We start from the raw sequence: 15,159 nt of genomic DNA, 5'->3' as shown, positions 1-15,159 counted from the left end.
AACTGCAAGAAGTTTCAGTGAAGTGAGATGAAAGGACTGCGAACAGTCAGGTTTTTGTCTTCTTAGAGAGGGACTCAACATTTCAGGAGAAGGGCAGGGAACTTGAAAAGTCAAGGAAACTGCTAGAATCAAAGTATCACATGTATGGGGGAGAAACAGTGACAAGAAAGGGGACAGATATATAAAGAAGAATCAGACCTGAAGGATGTAAATGACCAGCCCATAAAGGGAAAATGATTACAGTGGCAAAAGAGGCATAGAAGTTCAACAAATATCAGTGTGGCACTGTCACTAGAGGAGATGGGGTCTGAGGTTTCAAAGGCTCCAGGAATTACTAGTGTGATGGGCTGTACTTGATTATGTTGCTATCCTATGATACAGACATAATATAAACCACATTTTGCAGATGACAAAAATGGAAACTCAGGAGAAGTGATAAGAACAAGATCACACAGCAAGGCAATGTCAGTGCATGGACTGAGGCACTCCATTATCAAGTTCTTTCTGGAAATTAATAATACTCTCATAAATTTTGTGTGTCATTGCTATATGAATCCAGACTGACACGGAAGCAAAATGGTATTTGACAACGTTCAGGAAAATATAAATAATATTGAATTTCAATGAAGTGTAAATCACTAGTTTAAGCTCAAGGAAGGTGGGTGATCAAACATTATTTGATTATATTATACTCCAGTAAGAAAAAGCCCTATTCTAACAGCAGACTTCTTCCAAGCAAGTTCTCTCTCAGTTTACTTGTTCTTTGTCTTGCCCTAGTTTCAGGTCACCTTTGATAATTCCTCAGTATTACATGTAGGATACTCATACCTGCTTGCTCTGATGTTGATTTTTTTTTAATGTAAAATAACACAGGAAACTGGCAAACCAAATTACTTCGATAAGCTACTTTGCTTCTTCTTTCATTCTCCTTCATAAATACACTTCCTCCCAACAGAAAACAACTTATTTTTTCCTGCTCACGTGTATACCAGAGACTTCTGATTGACAAAGTGGAGAACACAAGGAAAACATATCTAAAATCTGTGTGACATGACATCCAGAATAAAATAGTTCTTCATGAAAAATTTATCTTCTTTATCTATCCCACATGCTTTATGAAACACTAAACACAGATACAGGTGTCATTTTTTTCCTACAGGAACTAACAGTATGATTTATAGATGTGATAGTTGCAGATAACTGTATTCACTGAAATCATTAAGGACTGTTACCGATTTGAAGGTGCTGCAACCCATGAAAGGGAATAAAGTCCTAAATATTATTATCACCTTTCATCACTGAAATCCATCACAGGCACTAATCAAGTCTCCAGTGGCGTCTATGCAGCATTCAGGACTGTTTGGCACATTAGGAAATAAATCAAAAGACAATCCCTATTGCACAGTACTACTATCTATTTTGACATAACAGTAGAACAGATGGTAATGAGAGCGGAAATTGCTGTTGGGCATGCGCTAGGCTTGGTGATTTGGTTAAGCAAAAGGTGACTATGTCACTGTATCATTGAGAAAAGACATCAAAAAGGAGAAGCAAAGTTACCTGGGGTCAGTCATAAGCAAGATTAAACCTCAGAAGTTCCAGACTCCTCTGCTCTGTGTGAGCCAAGCCCCAGCATCAGATATTCATTTTGAAGAATAATACTATCAAAAGCCTTACAGGAAAAAGGGCCCTGAATCCTGCATCCTGTGAGGGTGTGTATTCCACCTCCCTGGAAGTGGCAGACAGTTGTTTTTCAACATAACAGAGTAGGCACTTACCACAGAAATGGGAATTGGATTTCATACAAAATTTTGTATATGAGTGAGATTCAAAATGGGAATGTATATCGTCAGTTTAGAAATGATATCTATGGATTTCCTGGAACGTTATCTGCAAACTAATTGTTCTAAACCCAGAGACCTTGGAGTTAACTATTATCTGAAAAAAACTACTATGAGACTGTGAGAAGACATAGTTAAGGCTAACATACCCCTATAGTAACATCACGCTATGGCTGTATGATTAAAGCAATATGGTGGTCCTGATTAAATAAATATGTTAATTATTTTCTTCTTCTTTGCAAGGCCAAGGAGGTTCAAAAATCCACGGATGATACAGACAGATACAGAAGTGAAACCAAAATCCCTAGGCCAGGAAACACTGCTCTCTCCCCAGATATCTTTATCCTGTAACAAGCAGATGGTCAGCTCTACACAAATAAATTAGCAACATTTATACTTCACTCATCTATTTTCAACTCCTCAATTTTTTGTGACAGATGCAATCCCGCCCTGCATCCCTCACCTCCAAAAAAATAAATGTTTACCATGAATTCAGTTTCCCCTTTAGACAATGTATCTGTGACAAAATGGATTTTTCCCGTTGTTCTACAACTTAACGCAAAATTTTTGCTAGGCACGGTGACAACACAAAAAAAGAAGAAATTACAAATAACAAGAATATCTTATTTGTTAACCAGTGACTCGCATAAGTACTGTACATCACTGCTATTGCTAAACAAGATCTAACTGGGGAAAAATATTACAAGACTATGGAGAAAAACTAAGAAAATTCACTACTGCGAAGGTGTAAGAAAATTTTCCACTGCAATATTTATCATCAGATTACTTTCAATAGAAATGACAAAATCTGTTTCCTAGTTTGAGGCTTAAACTTTCAAAGTCATCAAACTACAGAAATAACACAAACGCAAAATGTCATGAGGAACTTTCCGAGTTAGCCCAGAAATATAACAAACCATAGTAGGATATTTGCTTTGCCTTCAAAGGGTTTGAACTACATAGAGACACACTGAGTTTGCCTTTAATTGTCATTTTATTTGGCTATTTGTTAAGATTAGAGGTTGTAAAAACAATACAGATTAATGCAGGTGGCAAGGAGGTTAAAGGAAAGAAAGGATAAGAGTAAATATACTATTTATTCCTGCAAGAAGAGCATAATATAAAACATACAAACATGACAAGAGATTGTAAGTCCTCAAACCAAATGTTGATCAAAAGATAACAGTTTACTATTACATTAATAAAAAGCAATGCAAGAAAGTACAATACAATTCTGAGACTTTTTCTGCTGAATTTTAAAAACACGCGTTGTTCTGATAGTAAGGCACAGTAGTAATTCATAGTAACACAAAGATGTGTACCTGTTTGGATGATTCTGACATGAAGCTTGGATGGGTTAGGAGAACATCCATATCCCCTGGCTTTGCTCTACACCTGGGAAAGTAAGAACCAAAGAAAATCCTTCTGCACGAGCCTTGGTATTTGTTTGAACAAGACCAGCTAAAAGTTAGGTTTTGTGTCTGAATTTTGGTTCTCATTGCTGTCTGTCACCACTGACAGAAACTACACTAACACTGACAAACATTCATTTAAACTGTTTTCCCAGTGGAAAACACTCAGTGACTATCCAAGAAATTAGTGAAAACTAATCATTAAGTAAGAGAACACTGCTAAAACAAGAAGATGCATCTCAGAAAGTACCAAAGAACTTCCTGCAATACTCTATAAGTAATGAATGCTACTAAGGTATAACAAAGTGAACAATTCATACTTTTTCATACACTTATCTCAGGGGAAGAAGGACAGGGAAAGGAGAGCAATGATGTTTGTGGGTGCTTCATCACTGAACCAACCAGCTCAGTTAATACTAAACACAGCAGGGTTCTAATATAAACCGACTCGCTACAAGAACAGGTTGTATGAAAACAAACTATCAAATACCAATTACCACGTCTCATAAACACCAGCAATTTCTACACCTTATTAGCCCAAAATAAACACAGCTAGATCACAGAGCACCAATCTTGTCTCAAACTACCACAGATTGTACCAACATAGTTTGGATCCAGTTTCTTTACCTCCTTTAGCACAATTTCTTGCAGAAAGAGGGAAGATTAGTCATTTGAGGTATCAGTTGCTCATTTGTCTTCGCTGCCTTATATCCTTGATAAAAATTTTCTTGTTTGCATTTCCAGCATTTCTTCCCTTGGTATTCTTTTTCCAAAACCTTTAAAAAGCAGCATACATAAAAATAAAATTGTCTGAAACAACGGTGAGGGTAGCATCTTAAAATCGTGGTTATCTAAATGTTCACCATAAATAACAATACAATTTATATTATTGTCATGTCACAAATAAAGCTCTCCTTTCTCACCATCAACACCTTAGAAAACAGCATCTCACAGAGTGATGGCAAACTCACAATTGCAAGTTTGGCAGATCTTAAATGATTGCTTCACTGAATATTCTGAAGAGCTATTATGACGTGGGAGTAATATTACCATTTGACCAACTGATTTATATTTACAGTGCCCTCCAAAAAATACAAAAGGTACTTGACAAAACTCAGTCTATCAGCAATCAGCAGGAAAAGGTCCCTGATCCACAGTCACAGGTGATCTGCATTGCCAAAAGCCAAACAGAAGCTCACAAGCCAGTCCAATATAGCTCCTGAAATGCTCGTGCAGAGAGCTGTAGAAAACACAGGCTGCCAGCACACTGCTTGACTGCAGAGGGGAAAAGGCCAGGTGAAATGGTCTGAGCAGCTGGCACATTCACCATACCTCCTGCACAGAACTGTTGACAGGAAGCACTGGCAGCAGCAGAAAGGCCTGGGAACGCCATGTAGACGGTGACATTCTGACCCAGCCAGCCCAAGCCCTGTAGACAGGGGCGCTGAATATGAGATATTACACTACTTATTTTCAGGTGAGCTGTAGTGGAACTGAGAACAAGAAAAGCACATTGCATTGAAACATTCTTACAGCTCAGCACTTCCTTATGGCTCTGAAACAAGATCTGAACACAACGCCACAAGTCAGTTTGAAATAATACTTTTCTGGATGGAGACTAAGCCTACTGAAATTCAAACCCAATGACACACACGTTCTGAACTGCTGAAAAAAGCAGAAAATATATAAAATTGGAATTTATCTGGCCTCTTTAATCTCACATTGCATCCTAGTGTCAAAAGGAGTCATTAAAAAAGCCAAGCATTTGCACCTAGGAGAGCTTACTTCAGCCCAATTTGCTGTCAATAGGTTATATTCGTTATTTCTTAGAGCCAGAAGAAAAAAAAAGTCACCTGAGGACTAAAATACATACGGTAAATTTCCTATACTAAAAAATGATGCAACTGAAGAACATGTAACAAAACAGCAACCTCAAAGACTAAAGAAGACATTTTAAGCACAGCCTGATCAATAGCTGGCTGTACAATTAAAAACACATACAGCATTATCTGACAAAGCCCTAAGACTTCAAAGGACCTCTGACCTCTACATCAAAACCCATGCTATTTCCCATGTACTTTGAAAGCATCTTACTCTAGAAATGTATACAATCCATTTACTTTAGCTTAATTCAAAACGTTTCCTCAAAAACCTAGGCACAACTGCTATCACAGTATCACTGAGAAACAGGCAGTCTGACAGAAGGAGCATTATTTTAAATGTGAACTGAGGACCCAAAGTCACTGCAGCATATGATACACATTCACCCTCTAACATCTTAATTCCTTTCTCCACAAGCCTCCCAGTAACAGCAGGAATGTGAAGGGACAAGACAATCTGCAAGCAGAAACAGCAAAAAAAATCTTGTAACACTAAAAAGCAACCTTTAGCCTAAAACCAGACCAAGAGAGGAATCTTTGCTTTCCTGAGACACGCACCCAAACCTCTCCCCTTGCATCTGATCTTAATTTCTCACAGGTAATCTCAAACTACAGTATAACTTTAAACAAATCTTTAAATCGCTTATGGACCATCATGGTCCCTCCTCTCATCCTCAAGATCCTCATAAGTGTCCTATTTTCTGCAGCAACATTTTACCCTGTTTTGTTTCTAAGCATAGATTAATCCCACACTCTTTATTAGGCCAAACTTTTCTTAGCAACCAGTATCACTGCCCTCCTTGCTGCCAAGGGATCCATTTCAACCTCTGCTGCCTGCGGAGAACCTGTACATCCCTGTCTGCAGGCTCAACTCTTCTCTGTTGAGGATTCACCAGGAATGGGACAGAAAGTGGAACAAGCCTGGGACCTCCTAAAAGCACCTTCCTGAAGAGCCCTGGTGCTTTTTGTTTTTCCTCTCCTACTTTCAGGACCTCCTGCTCTTCTTAAAAACACACCGTGGAATAACATAACCTCCAGCCTGATTTCCCACCGTATCTCCAAAGGTGCTTATCCATCTTCCCCCCGTTACTCTTCTCAGTCTTTCATGGTTGTTTTTGATCAGCTCCTCTCTCCTACCCCTCCGAGCTTGCACATACAACCTTGCCACTTTCACTTCTCTACCACAAAATCCATAATGGGCAGCTCTGTACCCTGTCCTCTCAGACAACTCCACATCTTTGGTGTCTTCATTTGGCTACTATGGCATCAACCCAAACGTCTTCTTCTCACAATCACTAGTCTCCTGGTTTCTGTTCATAACCTCACCAAATAAAGACAGCAGGAAAAAAACGATTTTACATAACGCCAAAAACTCATCTCAGGCCCTTGACGGACACTCACATCACCCCGTCAGACACGCGCAAACAAGCAGACAAGGCGGACGCTCCGCGCTGCCCGCTACCGGCCGCACTGCGGCAACGCCAGCAGCCGGCTGCGCATGCGCGCGACCCCAGCTCCGCCGCCCCTGCCCCCGCCACGCCTCAGGGCCGTCCCCCACCTCCCCGCGCGGCACGGTGCTGCGGGCGCGCGACGCGCGCATGCGCGAGGGACCCCACCCCAGCGCGCATGCAACCGCGCGCAGTGCGCATGCGGCCCAAAACTTCGCGCATGCGCACTGCAGGCAGCGCTGACTGCGGCACTTCCAGCTTGGAGGAACTGCGGAAGTCGCGCAGCCAGCCGCGCTGCCACCACCCCTGGCGCTCACAGCCAGCACCGCGAGCAGCCTTCCCCATCACTGCCCCAGAATCCTAAGGATGCTCTGTGCAGCCTCGGTGCGTCTGATGTTGTTTGTGAAAATCACAGAGCCGCACCGAAACTACACTGCTCGACACGGAAAAACGGCAGCAAGAGGCAACGTTAACTGCGCGTGCCCGAGCAGACGGGCATCAGCGCCTCCCTGGCACACCTTCACTAACTGTTGTCCCCATCACAGCCTGGAAAATATTACGCAAGTGACTGGTCTGTGAAGACCATTCAGGTCACTGCTGCAAGCAGGAATCTCAAGACCGCTGCTGCCGGGAGAACCCCTCCCCCGCGCTCGCCGCCGAGCGTTCAAACAGCTGGGAGCGCGGGGGGGGGGGGGGGGCGCATGCGCACGCCGTCCGGCGGGCTCACGCCTTCCTCCGCAACGGGAAAAGCGGCGTGCCACCGCAAAGCAGAGAGCGCAAGGCTCAGCCGCACCCACTGCTGCCCTCGGGTGCCAAAGGGGTAGTACTGCACAGGAAAACGGGTTGCACCTGCCCGGTCCCGAGGGTGAACGTGCACGAGGACCGGGGCCGAACAGCTGTGCACCGGAGCCATAGAGAGTGGGGAAGAAAGGCGTGAACAGGGGAAGGAGAGGGACGTCCTGGGCCACATGGGGATCGTGTCTGGGAGGAGGAGGAGCGATTGCAGGGGAACCACAGGCAGGATTGCGGAGAAGGGGGAAATAGAGGCAGCGTCGGAACTCACCCGAGGACGGTCGCGGGAGGGGCGTCGGACGGTATTTGGGTGACGGGACGCAGCACAGTAACTGTAGCGACAAAGATGGTCGGCGCACCCCGCAGATTGCCGGGAACGATAGTCTTCCGCCACTAGGCTTCCGGGCGCCCATGTTTATTTTACGCGGTATGCGGGAAGCGCTACTGCACAGGCACTAGACTTCCGGTCGGCCATATTGCTTCGTGAAGCATGTCGGGAGTGGTACACTTCCAATCGGTCATGTTTCGGGCAGCACGCAAGAACGTGCTGGGGCCGGGCCGGGGAAGAGCGGTGTACTGTGGCCAGGAGAGGGCGGGGGGGGGGGTGCGACAGGAGGTGCTCCGGGGCTCTAGAGGATGGGGAGAAAGGGTGGAGGGAGCGCGTCTTCGACCAGATGGGGATCGCGCCTGCGAAGGTGTGTGTGGGAGCGGGGAGGCAGTCCCAGAGGAAGCCCCGGACAGGATTGCGGGGAAGTGGCGGAGGCGGTGTCGGAACTGCCGCGGGTCGGGTCGCGGGAGCGCCGGAAGGTATTGGGGTACGGCGCGGGACGGGCCGGCCATAGGGTCAAAGTTATTGGAGCGTTGCGCGGCAGCCGCGCGGCACGCCGGGAGCGGTAGTCTTCCGACACTGGGCTTCCGGTGCGCCATCTTCGTGCCGCGCAGAACGCCGGGAGCGGTAGTCTTCCGACACTGGGCTTCCGGTGCGCCATCTTCGTGCCGCGCGGCACGCCGGCAGCGGTAGTCTTCCGACACTGGGCTTCCGGTACGCCATCTTCGTGCCGCGCGGCACGCCGGCAGCGGTAGTTCTTTCGCCGCTGCGCTGCCGCGCGGCCATATTGCTCAGGCGCTCGTTACTGCGGGGCAGCGCATGCGCACTGCGTTCCGCCGTACTCACTGCTGCCCTCGCCTGTCGATAAAGTGGTATTGCAAAAGATATGGCAGGCGCACGCGCACTGCGTTCCGCCGCGCTCACCACTGCCTTCGAAGGTCGAAAAAAGCAGGCGCGCACCTGAGGCGGGAAAGCGCCTACTCCCTTCCCGCTGCAGTGCTCCTTACCGTCCCCGCCTTAACAGAATGCGGTACTGCACCCGAGACGGGGCCGCGCATGCGCACTGCCTCCGGTCCAGCTCACTACTGCCCTCGCCTATCCGCATTGCGGTACTGCACCCGAGACGGGGCCGCGCATGCGCACTGCCTCCGGTCCAGCTCACTACTGCCCTCGCCTATCCGCATTGCGGTACTGCACCCGTAGACGGGGCCGCGCATGCGCACTGCCTCCCGCCCAGCTCACTACTGCCCTCGCCTGTCCGCATTGCGGTACTGCACCCGTAGACGGGGCCGCGCATGCGCACTGCCTGCCGCCCCGCTCAGTACTGCCCTCGCCTGTCCGCATTGCGGTACTGCACGCGAAACGGTGCCGCGCATGCGCACTGCCTCCCGCCCCGCTCACTACTGCCCTCGCCTGTCCGCATTGCGGTACTGCACCCGTAGACGGGGCCGCGCATGCGCACTCCTGCCCGCCCCGCTCTCTGCTGCCCTCGCCTGTCCGCATTGCGGTACTGCACCCGAAACGGGGCCGCGCATGTGCACTCCTGCCCGCCCCGCTCTGCTGTTCTCGCGTGTCCAAAAGCCAGCGCTGCCGCCCCCCCCGGCCTCCCCTGCGTGCGGAGAATATCGCCGGCAGCACACGCGCGCACCGGCGCGCCTCTCCGCTCTTTCGGCCGCAGGTAAGCGCACGGGCCCGGCTCCTCGCCCCTTCCCGGTGCTCATGGACCGGTAGCGCAGGGCGCTTCTCCTTATCGCTGCTCCCTGGGGTCGCGGGGACGGCCAGTGCCGCCCCGGAGCTGCTCCGCGCTACTCTCGCACCGGGGCGGCCCCGGAGCCTGCTCGCTGATGCCCGTCGGTTTCTCGGGCACGGGCAGAGCAGCCTCGGGGCGCTCGCCGCTCGGGGCGAGCCCCGCGGGGCCGCGGCGCCCTGCGGCTCGTACGCGGGAGCCGCGAGAGCGCCGCCCCGGCTCTCGCCTCCTCCCCGCTCCTGCCGCCCCTCCCGCCGCGGCCGCAGCGGGCGCATGCGCGGTGCTCGACCGCCGGGCCGGTGCTGCGGCTGCGCCCGGTTAGCGGGCGGCGCATGCGCGGCGCCGGGGAGCAGCATGGCGGCGAGCAGGGACGGAGCTTTCGCGCGGCGGCGGCGGGCTGAGGCTGCCTGAGGTGGAGGAGCGGGGGGTGCCCGTGAGGCGAGCGCGCCCCTTCGGGTGGCCGCGGGTGTCGGGCTGCCGCCTGCTCGCTGAGGCCGTGGCTGCGCGGAGGCGGCGGTGCGGGGCTCGGGGCGGCGGGGGCTGGGGCCCGGCTCGGCCCCGCCGGGAGCGGGGTCTGCGCGGCGCCGCGCGTGCCGCAGCGCGGGTCCGACCCCCCCCCCCGCCACGTGTCGCCTTTAGGGCCCCGGCTCCTGCCCAGCTGCTCGGGACGCAGCCCGGAGGAGCGGGGCCGCAGGCGGGCCCCGGAGCGCTGCTGAGTCCCGGGAGGCTTGAACCCTCTGCGCCAAAGCGGCCGAGGGAGAACTCGGGTCGGGCGCGGTGAGCGCAGCCCCAAGTCATTCGCTTGAGAAGCGTGGCCGGGCAAGCGGGCGGATGGGTAGAAGAAAGAGGCTTCCAGATGCCCTGAGGGCCCCCTCCCGCGCAGCCAGGCACAGCCTGAGAAACGTTGACGGGTGACGGCACAGCTGCCAAACCGATTTTTTCTCTCTCTTCGCCTGAGCTGCCTCTCGGAACTCTCTGTAGGCGCAAGATGCGGCTGGTCTGGGATAACTGCGCTGTGCGCAATGCTTCAGGGGAGCGTTAACATGAAACTGCAGGCTAAGGAGTCGCCTAATAAAATAAAAGGCTCGGGAAAAGCCTAAGAGAGCACTGATGGGCCCTGGGAAGCCCCAGGGATGCTACAGAAGAGAGCCTGGCTTTTTTCGGGCACCTCCTCAGAGCAGAGAAATGGCTTACCCCGGCCTGCGGGAGAATGGGTGCTATTAATAACAGCCTTTCCTTACCACCGGCATTGCGAAAGCAGAAGGGACTAGAGAGGATGCGTAGCAGGTTATGGACTCTCTGCAAAGTTTAAGCGAACAACAGTCCCCTCTTAAAGTAGAACCGTTTTTGTCCTAAGTAATAGATGAACGTGGCTGTGAGTAACGTGAAGAGAAGCGGTTGCGTCTGTCACCCTCGGGGCCTCGGGGAAGTAGTGTCTAAAACCTGGTACCCTCGTGGCCTCATCAGCCTTCTCGGTCTGTCTGGCAGGGTAGTCCCTGGAAGGGGGCATCTCCAAGAGAAGCGGCTAGACCCAGCGACCCAGCCGTTCGCTTTGGTCGCCACCTGTGAGGCGAGCATCCGAGCGCAACGGGAGTCTGGGAGCTGTATCAAAAAGGTAATAGGTCTGAAAGAGAGACCGGCACATCAAGTGCTGTCGCTCTTCCGTGTAGTTAAGGGCCGAGAGAATTCTCGGTTAAGCGCGTGCGTGCAAGGCTTTGAGAAAGGATGCGGAGCAGTAACGATAATACCGAAGCGGAATAAAAACAAGGTTTCACGGAAGGCGGCGTAGGTAAGTGTCAGGTGATGCGCCTGCCTGTCTAATAACCTAGCCCTGTTGGCTGTATGCAGCGTTTCCAAACAGTTTACCCTGTACTGTGTGATACAAAGTGCTGTATTAAGCCCTTTCCTTTCGGGGGGGAGGGGAGGGAGAAAAAAAAAACAGGAACACAGTAAAGAGAAAAAGAACGCGCGTAAATCTAAGCCTTTCGTTGCCAGCAAAATGCCAGTTTCTCTCTTTGTTACAGAGCTGGAACCAACGACAGCAAATGCTGACGGAGAGGGAAGCCGGACGAGCGGCATGTAGGGGATTAATACCTAAGGGACGGGGTTGAAACGAGGAGGCAGAAACGCAGCGGACCCTCGGTATCCTCAGCAGCTGCCACGGTAGCGGCAGGTGTTCCGCCACGGGCAAGTCAAGGTAACTCTCGACAGTGACTGTTAGTTATTTTGGCCTCCCAGAGGCAGCGCTGAGGCCCAAGCAAGCCGTTCCTACCCCGTGGGTATCGCTAGCGGCATCTGCCTTAGTTTTGCTTTGGTCGTTTCTATTTTGTTTTGTTATCGTACGCGCGTAGATAGAAGGGGAAAGACGTGATGCTTTTGAGATTAGTTGCCGCGGCCGAAGTAGAAGAGACCAGGAAAACGTAAGCAAGCTGAAGTAATAAAATCAACCGGGACCGGCTGAGAGCTGTCCCCGTCTCCCCCAAAGGAAAACCCGTTCCTCCTGACTAGGCAGGATCGCCGTTAAGAGCGATCGGAATAATAGGTCACCAACGTGTAACGGGAGGCCTGTGCAGCTCACAAACGAGTCTGCTCCGTACGTGTATTTCTGGGTGCGTGACTTTGTATGTCTACAAAACATCCTGTTTTAAAAGCTGCAGGGCAGCAAATCATTATCTTCGGGGAACGATGGTCAAGCGGCCAGAGTTACGGGAGAGGAAGAGAGAGAAAGAGAGAAAAAGGAAAGAGGGGGAGAGAGAAAAACAGAGAGAGAGGGAGAGAGAGAAACCGTGCGCCCTGTAAAACGAAGAGGTCGTTTTTGAAGGGCTCAGTTGGCGCAACCCGCGGTTAGTTGCCTGGCAATCGTATCTGGGGGAGGAGGAAGACCGTAGGTGGAGGAGACGTTAAAGCCTCGTGGAATGAATTAGCATCTCCTGCCCGCAAATTCCTAGGACAAGGCGAGCCTTTTCCAGTAATGCTTTCCGCATCTGGTGACTCTGTGGGAGCAGCACCGTCAGAAAAGAGCGGTAAGGGAAAGCGGGTGCCAACGGCACCGTCCTCGCGTCCCCTTTGGGGCCGGAACGCAAATTCTCTGGCTGTGAGAAAGACCGTTTAGCAGCGCCTTGGGCTGTAACTGTCTGTGATACTTCTCCCTTTGACAGCACGGAGGCGGTCCGACGCGCTCAGGTCCCTCTAAAGTGGTAACGCCAGGCATAGGACTAGACAGCAGGGGATCATCTGTCCGAGCGGCACGATGAGCACTAACCTTAACGAGGAGGGAGTTACTGTGCGGGTGTTACAGGAAGGGGATGTTGCGCGTGTCTGCATTGACCGAGGGGCAGAGCACGTTGCGCCAAAAAATGCAGACAGAGAAGGTTTCTGACAGATTAATCTCTAGCGGCTACTTAGTCTAACTTCCCTTTCGCAGCAAACCCGAGTGTCGTCGTAGCTCCCAGAGCAGGGCTGGGGAAAGCGGTGGCTGGGGGAAGCGGTACCTGCGGGTTGCGCGTTCTCGTTTACCTTGCGTGCGTGCGTGTTTGCGTTAGAGCTGCTTTTGTGCTTAGAAGCACCTTTGGATTCTTACGATTTTCTGCAGAGCTTTGTTTTGCTCCGTACTTTTGTAAGGTGATGGATTTTACGGTGCCTGCATCGACAGGTGCTGGCTGGCTAAGTTGTAATGTCCCAAGGGAGACCCTTAGGCAAGGCCGAGGCGCTCGGGGAGGGAGCCTGCCGGAAGAACGTCGCCCGGGAGGGGTCGGCGGCCTCGAGCTGTTGGCGCTGATGCGCGTGGCTCGTTCTGTCGGACGCAGAGAGGTTGCGGAAACTTTAGCTCGGCTTTACGCTGTACGGCGGTAGTATTTTTGTGTTTCTAAATTGCGTTAATCCTCGGCATTCTGAACAGCAGGGAACGACGACGGGCTGTCGTGAAGAACTACAGGCTGCCGCCCTCTGACCTCGGCAGGTGACGCGCCGAGAGCAGCCGGGAGAATCCGAATGCCGGTCTTGGCAAGTTCTCTGCCTGGTGCTGACGAGGAGCCTTTGACAGTAGGAAGGTTGGCAGCGTCCGTACCTGAACCGTGGAGTAGTAAGCTGCAGTTCACGGACCAGCAGAGGAGGCGGGGGGCGGGGGCCGGCGGGGGGGAGGGGGGATAGGGGGATAGTGACCGGTTGAAGGGATTGATTGCACGGACTCCTGATAGGTTCTGATCAGAAGACGTCTATCCATATCAGAAGGCAAAATATATCTATCGATACAGTAAGCACGAGTTGTGCACGCGACACACACAGCGCAGTGATTGGGTATACAGCGACAAGCACGCGCTCCAGCTACTAAAGCGATTGGTTATGTCCCTTGATACAATTTTCTCACAAGCAGACACCACGGTTATCTGCTTGGCTCATATTCTGCGTTCTTGTTCTGTTTCTCACAGCACACCTGCTTCTAGTTTCAGTTGAAGGACGGGTCGCCTAGCTCAGCGTCTAACAAACCCCACAACCGGTGGCCCGGTCGCTATGGCGCTGCTGTTGCTAGCAGAGCCACCAGGTCTGTGTGAAGCCTTAGGTGCCTGCTTGGAGCAGTGTTTTGGTCTGCTCACCTGGAAGAAGCAGCGAGGCCTAAAATAAGACTTTGTTGCGGCTACATGGGTAAGCTGCGACCCCACGTGTCTTTGCCTTGCTTTGCTGCCTCATGTCGTAAGAGCGACTTGGGAATAAAAACCGCTTACGGGGGTGCTTAAGGGAGGATCTGCGTTCTGCCCAGCTTAGGGAGCTATAGCGAAAGCTTGGGGAGGGGAGGGGAGGGGAGGGGAGGAGAGGGAGGAGCACTGAACTGAGAATCTCCCAGTGACCTCGGTGGCTTGATTTGTTTGCAGGACAGTGGTCTGAGGGTGGGGGCGGTCTGGGAGAGTTTCAAACAGGACAGGAAAGAGCAAGGAGGGTTTGAGAGCGTGGACGAACCAGGTGCCCAGGGTACTGAAGTTGTTAAGGGCTGAGAGCATTTGGGGTTAAGCATCTGAAAGGGGCTAGCGCACGAGGAATAGTCAAATGCCGTGACAGAACACAAGGCTCCTCTCCAGCCTGGGCCTGTGCGTGCGCCCCGGCTCTTGCGGACGCCCCGGAGCTGTAGGCAAACAGGCGAGCAGCCCGGCAGGCGAGCGGGCTCGGAGCGTGGCGAGGGCTGTCCGTGCTGTGCGGATCCGTCCGCTTCCGTTCCCCATCTCCTCGTCCAGCCCGCCCTCCTTTGGGTTTGTAACCTTCCCCTGCACCCAGCGTTCGGCTCTGCGCACAGACCTCAGGGCTGGGCTTCGTGCGGCCCAGGCCCGTGCCACCGAGACTGGCGATGGGACGGGCGAGCCGAGCGCTGGGCAATGAGCGTCCTGCAGGGCTCTAGCCTGGCGCAGGGCAGAAGCGCGCAGACAGGCGAGCTCAGGCGTCGTCCTCTCCGTTCTCAGAGCTGAGTGCTCTCCCTGAAGGCGAAAGCGGAAGGGGTAGGTCGTTGGCTACTCGGACACCTGCCGCGTCAAGGGCGGCAGCGGGAGCTGACCCTTCCCTGACGGACGGACGCCGGTGATGACTCTTTGGGTGTCACAAGGTAAGGGAAAGCGTGCCGGCGTCCAGCTCGGTGGCAGGCTCGCTCCCAGGTGGTGTTTCTGCATGGCAAAACAGTAAACGGTTGCTTTAATTCTTTGCGCTCGTGCCTGTGGTTCTGGCTGTGC

The 15,159-nt window shown here is 51.9% G+C and overlaps 1 protein-coding gene and 1 long non-coding RNA gene across 3 annotated transcripts in view; one reads left to right on the top strand and one right to left on the bottom strand.

Annotated features, from left to right (window-relative positions):
• The window catches only part of ZC3H12B (zinc finger CCCH-type containing 12B), a 70,400-nt gene extending 62,623 nt beyond the window's left edge, over nucleotides 1–7,777 (bottom strand). Inside the window, exon 1 of the mRNA XM_062584501.1 lies at nucleotides 7,645–7,777. The gene's annotated coding sequence lies outside the window, so the exon portion shown is untranslated. The remainder of the gene's footprint in view (nucleotides 1–7,644) is intronic.
• A 1,491-nt stretch (nucleotides 7,778–9,268) lies between these two features.
• LOC134145255 (uncharacterized) lies at nucleotides 9,269–14,238 on the top strand. 2 transcript variants are annotated; one of them, XR_009959570.1, is made up of 4 exons: nucleotides 9,269–9,379; nucleotides 10,937–11,063; nucleotides 11,473–11,645; nucleotides 13,347–14,238. It is a non-coding gene; the product is annotated as an uncharacterized LOC134145255 (long non-coding RNA). The 2 variants fall into 2 exon arrangements; XR_009959571.1 differs by lacking the exon at nucleotides 9,269–9,379 and adding an exon at nucleotides 9,803–9,860.
• Nucleotides 14,239–15,159: the final 921 nt, after the last annotated feature.

This window comes from Rhea pennata, chromosome 11 (assembly GCF_028389875.1).
Source record: "Rhea pennata isolate bPtePen1 chromosome 11, bPtePen1.pri, whole genome shotgun sequence".
In the NCBI taxonomy this organism is placed as follows: Eukaryota; Metazoa; Chordata; class Aves; order Rheiformes; family Rheidae; genus Rhea; species Rhea pennata.
This window is presented reverse-complemented; position numbering and strand designations above follow the sequence as displayed.